We start from the raw sequence: 7,598 nt of genomic DNA, 5'->3' as shown, positions 1-7,598 counted from the left end.
CTATTATATGAATACATAAACTTTATGTGAAGACATAAGAGTGGATCAAGTTCAGTAAATAGCTAAAATGGTCTATAGTATATGAATAAGATTGGGTAGCTTATTCTGGTAACACTATTGGATACGGCCCACTCTATAGTTGTTACAATTTGTTGTAAAGTGCTACAAACGAAGTGATCCTTATTCGTTCATGTATTGACATGAGGAGCAGGGGCATCCTATGCAATGAGTTTGAATAAGATCGAACCAAGAATTAAGTCATTCTTACTTTATAACGTTGTTTACTATTTAAGACTGACTATTTCAAAGCAGTCACCTAGGTAACTTGACCATAAACTTGAGCTAACTATGAACTACTATTTATTCGAAATTATCCTTAGATTTGCATAGGTGAGGGTTGACTAAACAGCGTCGGCTCAATAAGCCTTCCATTTCAGGGGTAAGACCGGGTAGATAGCTGAGGACATTGGGTGCAAGACGAAATTCACTTCTACATGCTTTTAGGGATAGTAGAGAGATTGTTCCCTTAAGTGCTGACTCGAGGTCGTGAATAAGGGGCCCACCCTCGCATTGGTCTGAGGGGGACTCAATTTAGTGATTGGATCACAAACCAATTGTTCATTAGAGGATCAGTGGGACTTAAGGAGCAAGATGTAATCTTGAAAGTAAAACAGATTTTGGCCCAACCGTTATTACAAACAACCTATGAAGGGTTAACTTACTAATCATGTTTATATCGAGTAGACATAATATATCTATAGCGAGGAGAGTGCAACTACTAGGCTTTAGTGGAGTGACCAGGTAGTTAACGAATGGTGGTTAATTAGGTTACAGAGTTTAGTCGGTTAATCACGGATCATTAGAGCCCATGATCTGTAGGTCCATGAGGTTCTCTACTAGCTCATATCGAACATAACCTTAGAACAATGTGATGAACGAATTTGAAGTATTCAAATTCTGGTTTTAAAGCAAAGTGGTAAATATATACGATATCCTAATGTTTAATTGTGAAATAAACATAAAGAGAGGAAAAATAGGAGATAATTAAATAAAATTTAAATCTCAAGATTATGAATATTGATCCATATTGATTGAGATTTTTGTTGGATTTGATATTAAATTGAATTAATTAAATTGTTTAATTAATTATTTAATATTAATTTAATTTTAAAATCGATTATTAGAATTAATTTTGAAATTAAATAAAATTAGTCAAAATTGCATTAAAAGTCAAATTGTTGACTTTTGATTTTTGAAAGTCAAAAAGTCAAATTTATTGACTTTGGACTTTGAGAGTCAAACTTTGACCAAATTAATGGAAAGATCCTACATTTGTGAGTGAAAAATGCAAACTCTTTCATGGCTAAGTGTTGTCTTCATTTGATAACACATGTCCCACTAAAATCCCATTTGAGTTAATGGATTTTTTAGTGTCAAATTCTCATCAAACCCAAAGTTGCATGTTTTGCATGTAATGGTCTTTAGAAGGGAGTGTTTAATGAATTTTAAAAATTTTTGGCCTTTGTGAAATTTTATGAGATTATGTGATAATCTCATCCCTTTTTTCTCTTAAAGTTTGAGACTTTTTCCTCTCCAAATTAATCACTCACTGGATTGTAGCATCCCGTTCTAAGGTAGGATTATAGTTGGAAAGACTCTCATGGTGGTCTACGAACCTTTCGTGAGGAGATTGGAGCTAATTTGGAGAAGATTCAAAGTCTACAAAGGTTGTATTATTTTCCCCCTTTTATTTGTTTAAATTGCATGCTTATCTTTGTAATTAACCTAATTAGAGTACTTTAGATCCTTTTTTCTTCCGCTGTGCATGTGTTCGTTCCATCAAATTAATGTTTATCCTAAGGTGAGATTTAAAACTATATGGCATACAGTATGCAACATATAAAATTTAATCACACATCAAATGTAAAAAATAAATAAACAGCAAAATTGGATCGAATTTTGACACCTTAAAGAATTTAATTAAATAAATATAATCATATTATATTAATTAATCAAAATAAAAAAAATTACATAAATAAAAAAAAACAAATAAACTACTGTTGAAAAACCACGCTAGAGGATCGAACCCACGAACTAGCGGCCAACTGCACCCGTGTTTCACACATCCGGAGCATTGCAATGCTGGGTTGAGCACTTTTCGTAGCATAAAGCTATGCTCCTTGCAGCATTGCAATGCTCGACATCAACATTGCATTGTTGATCATTGCAATTTTGGGCCTTCATTGCTGCAACATAAAGCACAGAGTTGCAATGTTGTGCCTTTACGCTCTAGCACAAAACACATGTCTTTGATTCGTTCTGAATCCGTTTTGCTCCGATTTTGATCTCCTCTCCTCAGTAACCCTTGCCAAATCTTCAATACACAAACTTATGAACTCGATTGCCTAAAATAAATGCCCAAAACAATGGGTCCTTACAACTTTAACCAAATTAAAGCAGTAAACTAAGTGCCAAATTCGAGAACATCCAATTTTGCAAACCAAAACATTCATAATGCAGTAAACACCCACCTTATCTTTGATTTTTATTCAAACTAAAAAAATAAATTGCACGATTGGGCTCTAATGCCCATTGAAAGAATGAAATTCCATTGCGGAAGTGTGTGAACACCGTGCAATTGGTATCCAATTCAAAAAACGTAAGATACAAAGAAGTTACATACATTCAAAGGTGCATCTACAGGATAATCATTACAAATTCTATAAGCATGCTTTTTTTAAAGAGAGAGGGAAGAAGTATACTTACCCTTGAAGAAACCTCTTCTCGTTTTTCCTCTCTAAAGTTCACAAACACCGAAACTACCTGAACACTGGAAAACTCTTCAACATAGGACACGCCTACTTAGAACCTCTACTATTCTCTTTCTGTTTTTGGAAGAAAGGTAAAGCAAAAAGATTGAGAGAGTGATTTTTTTTTCACATAAGAAATTGCAACCTTTTTTCTCTCTATATTGCAAACTCTCATCCAACATGATGAAAATAACTCCCCTGTAATGGGTAGTTATTAAATGTAACAAATTATCATAGAAGTACATTATATGATTAATTAACTAACTTATTTAATCATATAATATGCATTTTAATTACATCAAAATACACATCTCTCTTATAACCTATAGTTTTAATATGAATCATATTCACATTAAATTTTAATCTATAGTAATTATATAAATCTCATTAATATAAATTATATTTGAGTCTCATTCTAATATTCATCCCTCATATATGGATTTAATTATAAACCATATTTATAATTAACTACAATGTATCGATATACATTATAGTTTATATTAATCGCGTTAATATAATTAACGCCTAAAAAATTTGAACAATTCAAATTATTTAAAATACAATTATCTCTTGTTTTATCTTTAATGAGCTAGCAAGGGGACCTTATGAACCTACATATTAGAAGATTCATTGACACGAGATTAATTAATTTAACCCTTTAATTGAATTAATCAACATTCATTAATTATCGATCACTCTATTAAAGACCAACAATTGTACTCTTTGCACTGTAATTATATTTTCGTGTCTATAGATATAACCAATCAACAATAAGTTGACCCTTCATAAACTACTCGTAACTACAGTTGGGTCAAAATTACCATTTTATCCTTATATTTATATCTAACTCCTTAAGTACCATTGATCCCTCTAATGCACAATTAGTTATAGTCTAACTATAAACTAAATTTCTCTCTGGCCAATGAGAGGGCAAGGTGCCTCATTGTCCAAGTCCCGGAATCAGCCCTTAAGGGAGCAATTCATCTACTTTTCCTTTAGACAGGAAGGAGTGTATTACATTTTGTGTACGTTTTTCCAACTCTCCACTCAAACAAATCCCCAAAATGGTGGGCTTATTAAGTTGGTGAAACTGACTATTCTCACCCATACAGATAAAAGGATTGCCTTCATAGGCAGGAGTTCATAACTCACTCAGGATTAAGATCAAGTCACCTATAGTCATTCTAGTAAAATGTAAGTCTATTCTAGCAAAGATGTTATAAAGAGAGACTATTCATTTCGTGATCTGGTTTTATACAAACTCTTTATATAGGATACCCTGCTCACATGTCTCCACATGAATGATCAGGATCAGATCATTTGCAGTACTTTACAACACTTGTAACAATTACAAAGCGACTCGTATATGTTGTGTCACCAGGATAAGGTACCCAACATTATACATATACTACAGACCGTTCAAGTTATTACTTAAACATGATCCATTTGTATGTCAATTACATATATGTATAAGTTACATTAAATAACTTTGAATCTTAGTTTATTGGATTTGGTTAATGCAGACTAAATGTCGAATAAAATCACACTTTATTTTATTAAATAAATATTTTGTGTATAAATAATTTACAAACTACGAAACCATGAAATTTAGGGTATCAACCCCAACAATAAATATATTTGACTCTAATTAATTTATTAATCTACCTATGTACGAAATTCTATTAAATCTTAATAATTCTTAGACCGTCGATTGACTCAAAAATTTTAAGCTAATAGATGTAAATTTAATTATATCTAATCCACCTGGTCTGTTACCATATTAAATCACTGATTGACCCAAAAAACTTAAGTTGATAGATAGGTCAATTAAATATAATATCAAACCATTACAATGTTGTTTCCTCCCCTTTACATTATATAATTTTCACTTGTTTGTTTTTCTTCATATTTCAAGTCCACAAGTGAGGGGAGTATTACATGATATATAATTAAATCTACTTTCACCTATCAATTTAAGCTTTTAGATCAATTGACGATTTAATAAAAATAAAAAAAAATAAAAACATTACCAAATTTTAAATGCAAGGATTCAAGACTAATTTATTAGCTTCATAAGTGTAAAGACCATAAACTGATTTTAATTTTTAATAAATGTCAAGAGGAAAAGTACAAATAAGAGCTTTAATAAAATAAATAATAAGGTGAGATGATTCCAATGTTGGGTGGAAAAAACTAGTATAATAATTATTATTATTTTTAAATGTCAACTTGGAAAAGGCAAGTCTAGGAAATTAAAAGAATATTGTCCTTTTAGAAACTATTTAGGAAAATATTGTTTGTTTTCAAACTATTTGTAAAATATTTTGTTTTTTTTTTTAAAAAAATAAGTTAAGGATTGAAAATTTCGACCTAGATAAGTCGAATTTTGAAACCCTCGACCTTCTTTTTCATTTTGTACGTCGAACTTTTGAACCCTCGACCTTGCCCTTCCTAACATAATTATTGAGTCTGTTTAATTATCATTCTGGAGAACCTTCCTCTATCAAAATATCATATTTCTAAATTTTCATAAGGTCCCCCCTGAAATTCCTTCCAAAGCTTGTTGATTAATTTTACGGATTATATCATCTCAGCAAGTTTCTGACTAAATAACGAGCTAATGAATCTCCTTCTTTTTGCCATTGAAACTTCCAATCAAATTCCGAGAGCGAGATTATGAGAAAGAGCGAGATTTTAAGAGAGCGAGAGTTTGAGAAAGCGAGTTTTTGGGCGAGAGTGCGAGAGCGAAAAGCGAGATTTTGATAGAGAGTGAAGATACCGTACTAAAAATTTTCCTTTTTTTCTTTTTTATTATTACACATTCCACCTTCTTCTTTCTTTCTTCCTTTTTTTTAATTTTTCCATTTTATAAAAAATATTTTTTTAAAAATATTTTATTTATTTTATTTAAACTCTAAAAAGAATAAATTAAAAAAGTAAAACTCAATAAAAATAAAAAAAAATATAAATTAAATATCTCATTTATATAAAAATCAATGTGTCCCCACAAGGTGAACGTCGTCGATTTCGAGCTGGTTGTCATCGTCGATTCGAACTTGAGGTTGCTCGGGTTCTTCTTGATGTTGCTCTGGTACCTCTGCAGGCGCTTCATAATATAAATATTCATTATGCTCTTCACGACCCCCACCATGTCCATGCACGTATGAAGACGAAGGAACAGCCTCTGAGTTATAATGTCCTGAACCAAATGCTTGGCATCATCATCATCGGACTAACATACTAAGGTCAGTTTGACTCTGCGTCTGCATCATTTGGGACAACTCTTCCACATTATGTGCAACAATCATCAAACTCATCTTCTTTCCGAATAGGTCCTCTACGTCTAGAAGCTGGTGGAGGAACAATAGGTATATCGTACATATAATGAATTTCTCCATATAGCTTTTGGTTGTCACTACATATAGCAAGAACCTGGTTCGGATCATTTGCAACTTCACAGAGTCTACTGTTGTTCGATTCTCTGTGAATTATAGAACAATTAGACAATATTTAAAATAAATTAAAAATAAAAATAATTAGATAATATTAATTCATTTACTAGATGACCCATAGCTGCTCCGGACGAGTGACGAAGCGCCTTGTGATATTATTATACCAATGAATTATATTATGGAGTGACATCTGTGTCAAACTGTTCAAGAGAAAACCTTCACTGAAATAAACCTTGCACGATAGTGCCATTGCACTACCAAATGTGCAACTTTTTCAGACCAATCTCCAGTCCTTAGGTCAATATCATGCAGTACGGGTTCAGTATTACATGACGATGGGACATCCTTCTGAAAATCGAATTGTCTCTATCCCCTATCAGGAAGATGCCACTCACCAATGTGAAAACATATGAGAGGACTCATCGTCCGCCATATTTTTGACCATTCGTACAAAAATTAGGCAAAGTATGCATAATAATTTTGTATGGCTCCCAAATAAACCTGAAACACAAAATATTATATTAGAGAATATTAAAGACAAATACAATAAAAATGTGAATAAAATAATCAATTAGGTTTAGTGTAATGTACCTTGTTCAGGTTGAAGCAGATCAAACATGTATCTATACTAGCTGATTACATGTGTGGCTGTCCTAGTCACACAAAATTTGTCTCTTCACCTAAATTTTTAAATTGATAATTTAGAATTTAAATTAACTAGATCAGTGATATAAAATTGAATTGAATTAAAAATAATATACCGAGAACCGTAGGCTCGTCCAACTAACTGAACGTCATTAACATGTTGTAGCTGTGGAGCTATTGTTGGAAATCACTCCCAAACCATAGTTGCAAAAGTATGAGAGGTCCAGCTATCTCTCGAACCTCAGGTCTTGTTGCTTTGCATAGTTTGTCTATACAACCATGCCAAGCATGCTCCACCCTACGAATACCACCCCGTATCATGGAGGTTAGCTAACAGTGGCAGGAACATCAAGTGAACAAATGACTTGAATTCAGATGTGCGCAATAGCAGTAGTATTCGAGGGTGGAGCGGGATAGTGTGCTGGAGAACTGCCTCTCGACCCTGCAAGATATTTCTCCAATAGTACGATCTTGCCATACAACATATGATCGATGAATAGAATGGTCGTACAAAACATTGGATCAACAGATCCTGGGTTTAAAGCCATGATCTGAAAAAAAAAATATTAAAATTGACTATAATTGAATAGTAGAGAAAAGTGAGAGGGATAAGAATAATGTAAAACTTTATTGATTACAATAAAAAAAATTGAATATACAATAAATATAATAAAAAAATTGAATATACTAA

Source organism: Benincasa hispida, chromosome 6, assembly GCF_009727055.1.
Source record: "Benincasa hispida cultivar B227 chromosome 6, ASM972705v1, whole genome shotgun sequence".
Lineage (NCBI taxonomy): Eukaryota > Viridiplantae > Streptophyta > Magnoliopsida > Cucurbitales > Cucurbitaceae > Benincasa > Benincasa hispida.
The sequence above is the reverse complement of the archived record's forward strand: the minus strand, read 5'-3'. Positions refer to the sequence as shown.